The sequence below is a fragment of the Opisthorchis viverrini genome (genome assembly GCF_000715545.1).
Source record: "Opisthorchis viverrini unplaced genomic scaffold opera_v5_75, whole genome shotgun sequence".
NCBI classification, from domain to species: Eukaryota; Metazoa; Platyhelminthes; class Trematoda; order Opisthorchiida; family Opisthorchiidae; genus Opisthorchis; species Opisthorchis viverrini.
Window position 1 is genome coordinate 37,999 of NW_008751732.1, and position 5,220 is coordinate 43,218.

Genomic DNA, 5,220 nt, shown 5'->3' on the forward strand with positions numbered 1-5,220 from the left:
CCAAACTAAAGCAAATGATTGGCTGGTCATAGTCACGTGATCCATACCGAAACATACAACCACTGCATACGAGGCCCAGCTGCTCAACAGAAATTTCCACCAGCCGCCACCCGTGGCTCGGTGGCCTAGCGGGGTAAGCTCGGGGGCGGCCCTAACTAAGGGTTGGCGGATCAAGTCCGGGCGACGGCGCTCGGCAACTTTTCGACTTCCCCGGTTAACATGTCATTTAGTAGGATGCTACTGCTTTTGCTGAGTCATATGTAGCACTAAAAATGATTCACCAAGATGAAAGCAACTTAACGTTCCGAGTGCGAAGTTTTGACTATGGTTACATATCCATGACTATAGTCAAGTTTGAATCGAGATTTCCTAAAACACAAATGTCGAGTTCCTCCCAAGCTTTGATTGCAAGAAATGATGTGGGTAAACAGAAGAAAGTTGTGTGAATAAAGGCGGTTCGATGGATACGTTAAGGTTCGCGGATGAATTCTGTGATGTTAAGATTTTTTATTTTATAAACGTACTATGGCAAGTATTTCACGCATAGAAGCAGAGGTATCCTGCAATAAATCATTAAAATTGTTCCAGGCTATTTTCTCGCTTGCACTGACAGTCCATCTTTCCTTGGTTTATACGCTTCAACCATTTAACTTGTTTTTTCTTGGCTTGTGCACAAATGCAATTTGAACGCGCGCGCTTCCTGGCTTGTGCACAACTAACCAATCAGAATGCTGGCTTGTGCATGAATCGCATGCCCAAATGGAGCTACTACCAATCAATAGTATATGTATCGCCCGGGTTAGTCAACGAACACCAACAGCGCATGGACGAATTTGACCAATAAGATAAGTAGAGGTGCGCGCGCAAGTTGCTCAAAAAGCTCCCCCCCGATCCGAAACAGCCGCTAAATATGTAACCTAGGTAATTAGAATAAAAATGGCTGAGTTCAGTCCGCCTGGTAGACGGCGAAAGCAGAAATAGCCTTATGCAAACGCTTCGAGCCGGTCAAACCCGACAGGCTATAAAATCAATTCAGAAGCAAACTTAGCCCTCGTAGTTCAACGGAGAAACCTGACGCACACAAGTAACGTTTTTGAAGGCCGAATAACACCCCAATTGGTGGCAAATCATGCTGACAGGACTACCAAATCTGAAGGCTCATTGCAGTTTTAGAAAAATATTTCAAAATAAAGTGGCGTAAATATGTACAAAATGCACCAAGTAAAGCAATATATAACGTGCAGTGAAGTGCATATTCTTAAAGGCACATCACAGGTTTCTCTGTAACCCTGGTTTGACCAGGGTAAATATCGCACCAATTTTAATCATTGGACGTTATCTATTCAACAACTTAGAACCCCTCTATTTAGTAGCACGTCGCTCGCATTTGTTAGGCCGAACTCAAGGTATACTCCGTGCGCAGAATCCATGCTTTTAATGACTAAGCGAAACCGGCACGGGAAATTTGTGGTAAAGCTGGTCTGTTCGTGTGATTTCTACTGCATTGGATTTGGGAATATTTAGAGAGTGTAGATAAACAACATCTGTGTCGTCTTTTTCCGCGAACAATGAACTAGTAGTTCAAAGCATGCACGCACAAGCGACCATAGAAAAACATCTGTTCCTGGTCGTGTTGCACTTTCAGAGTTTGGGCATGAACTCTACATGGTGCGGTTACAACCTAGATAAAAGAGTGGAAGTGGTGGGTGGCATACCGCCAGGTATGATGATAATGTTACAGTCAGAATAAAAGCCTGACTGACGGGGATTGTGGGCACAGGCGATTAGGAAGAGGGACAGCATCATAGGGGGTGGGCATTATCCCATGTGGGGATGATCACCACCAGACCGGTACGGGTAGGGGAGGGGTTAGGAAAGCATCAACAGGATTCACAGAAACATGGTGAACAATGAAGCTGGAAAGGCTCACCGGCGACGCTGTTTTGGAGTCGGGCATAGCAGGCTTTTGGAAGAATGAGATGATGGCAACACGCGAGCCGGAACACGAACTGTATAGAAAGTTATTGAATTTTGTGGGAAGCACAGACACTCAGTGATGGTTAAATTCGAACCGGTAGTTCATCAGGTTGGAACGAATATTTCATGGAGGCAGCTTGGGTCAGGTGGGTAGTTTGCCGTATTTGCAGTTGATGGAACGAGTGGGTCGACAGAAGTAACGGAAGAGTTGCGAGTGTGCTATCAAACTTGGTGTGGCGGTGCCGTGTCATCACTGACCCGACATGCCTCAGTTTTTGGACAGCCTCGTAACGGATGTCACATTCAAGGTGATTGGGCTGGGATGTACGGTTCTTTGAGCAGCAATATTCATTTAGGCTGGCTCAGGAAACAAAATGGAACCAGATCTGCAGGATGGACAATCATCTAAGCAGTCATAAATGCTGGTTGTGCAATAATAAATACTCCAGCTACCAATTTTTCTAGTCAGTGTGAAGCAAGGCCAGTAGAGACAGCTCAGTCAATTCGAACAAGCAAACACCATACAGACGCTGGTAGAGGCAAGTAGCAGAGAAGAAGTGAAATGACAGCTGTCAATGAGACAGTGGGAATGGAACGGTGATATTCACGGCGAGTGCACCATGGCTAAACGGCGTCGGAGTATTGGTGTGAGCTACCATGCCAAGCAGAAGCGTACCTCGAAATTGTGAGAGTGTTTAGTGGGGCAGATCATCGGATGGATATATATATATATATGTATACATATGCGCAGAATGCTCTCTGGTAATGAAGAAAAAAGCTGACTGGTTTGGATTTTGTCAGTAGAGTTAGCCGAGAGCAATAGTCGCTAAACACAGTAATCCGGGGTAGGGACTAGACTAGAACGAGGTGTAAGTTGGCTGAGGGGAAGAAAAACAACGAGGCCAGTAACACTGCACACTTAAATCAATTAGGCATTGAAGTCCCGCATTAGTTTAAAGCGAGCCAAGAGGGCGGGAAGAAGTAATAACCGAATCTTTCACTTGCCCAATAACTGTATCGTCGCTAAATTCAAACACACACTGGACCCGATTCGTAGAGGAGGTTGAAGGTAGTTGGGTACTAAGTAAGGCGGCAGAAGTTTCACAGGTAAGGACTTTGTCTACGACCTGGGAAACAGTATGATGATTGGTGATACTTCGCTGCTCAGGAAGGCTGTTTCAGATTCAAGCGTAATCAACTGGAGGGAAGTTGTGGCGTAGGTGTGTACGATCTGCAGGACACACTAGGACGTTGCGGAAGTTACTGAGTCTGTAGCGATGTCGCGAGTTCACTTTTGGTCTATCCCCTGCCATAAAGGCGTTTTTGTGCAGCAGACAATGTAAGAGAGTTAGACTCATCCTTAACCGTCTGGGTCATAGTGTTTCGAGGCCTAGCATTTTACATCGGGAGCGGTAAGAGAGGGGTTTGACCAAGGAAACAGTTTTTTCGTGAATAAGTGTTGGACACTTTCAATTGCGATTCTGCAACTTTGGGTGTAAAGGCAGGAAAACGCCGGAGAAAAATCCACGATTGGTCTTACGCAATAGCTCAAAACTTGCGATCATTGTGTCTCTAAGATGACAGGAGCGCAGTGTTAAAAAACTAAGCTTGTGTGCTCTGGCAACGTGAGACTCCAGCTGGTGGGAAAAGGAAAATCTAGGGCCGAAATCTTTTATCTCTGTGATATGGGTGATAGCATTTCCATTAGTTGTGAAAGCGTCAGCCGGGAGGGAGCAGCGGTAGGAAGTTATGCAAGATTTCGTGGAGGAGAGGCTTGGGCCAGAGTCTTTTGACCAACGAGTCTTGCTTGATCTGGTGAAATGCAAGGGCTTTTGCAAAGGGGGGAAATGTTTACGCGATCTTTTTGTGGTAAGAATTGCTTGAGTAACGTCATGCAGTGTGATTTTAATGAGCCTGTTAAGTTACGCATAAATCGCATTTTGGATTCGGAATACATGAGATGTCCGGGCAAAAGGTCAAGTTAGAAGTGAATGAGTTTCATCTAAAGACCGAACCGCAGTCGTTTCGAAAATTGAAACACAACATGGACACATGAAATTGGTATCATTATCGCTGATAGATGGGCTCCGACTTGATGAGAATCGTCACCGTAACCCCCTAAAATTGATGGTTGTCGCATCATCGTCAGACAAAGAGGGATGAAACTTGGGAATAGTGGACAGTAAACTGAGTGCCCAGAGTGGATTTATAACCTTTGCCATTGTTAAGACATAGATGTTTGATTATCCCATCGACTGGGATAAATGACCTGCAAGTTAGGAATCGAGACCTAAGGATGTACATTGCGCAGGGGAGGGGCTGTAATGAGTTAGCAGAAATGCGAACCACTGTAAACACCTAGATCTGGTTTAGAGTTGGTATGGGTAATGAAATTATTAAACATCTATGCAACTTTGTGGTAACTCCAGTTTTTCAAGGGTGCAGCGTTCAAGAGAAACAAAATTTCCCAACAATTAAACTTAAATAGGTCATTGAAAACATAATTCCAAGCCTCCTCAGAGACTCTTCCTCCACTTGGTTCAGGTCATTCAAATGCAACTCATTATCACAAAAGCGTGTCCATGCTTTATCTTGGCTGGAGCGAAACCAATACAAGATGTGTATCAAGACGATGAGGCTTTTCAGACAAATTCGGATGCATCAGTTTCAACTTGCGCTTATAAAATAGACGATTGCCATACAGTAAGATGGAAGAAGGTTTAGTGGTTGGTAGTGGAGCGGAATAGTGACTGGATGTGTACCCCTGAAAAGCAGATGACCAAAAATGAATACGGAGTGGTTTCAAATGGATTCCTTGAGCAATGTCATGATAAATAGTACTTATCCAATAGGGGCATCCATAAAAATTAATTGCAAATAGCGCTCAAAGCATTCTCAATGCCTTTCGGCCAAGAGGGGTTGAAAGACTAGAAATTTTTGGAAGAAGAGGCTTGCAGGTCCCAAACAGTTTCTGTGTTCTCACCAGTTGGCGCAGACAAGCCTGTCTTCAGACTAATAAGCAAATGGCGCTGTTAGAACAACTGCCCCCAAGCAAAACCTGAAATGATGAATCCGCGACCAAATCTAAACCAAGCTTCCTTCTCATGAATTTACCACCCGATAGTCGAGCGACCAGCGTAGGATACTTACCGCCAGACATCACATTAGCAGACTGATGCCGCAAAGCTTTTAGCATGAGAGTATTTAGTGTTATTGTACGTTGAGGCAAGATGGGTGCACAAA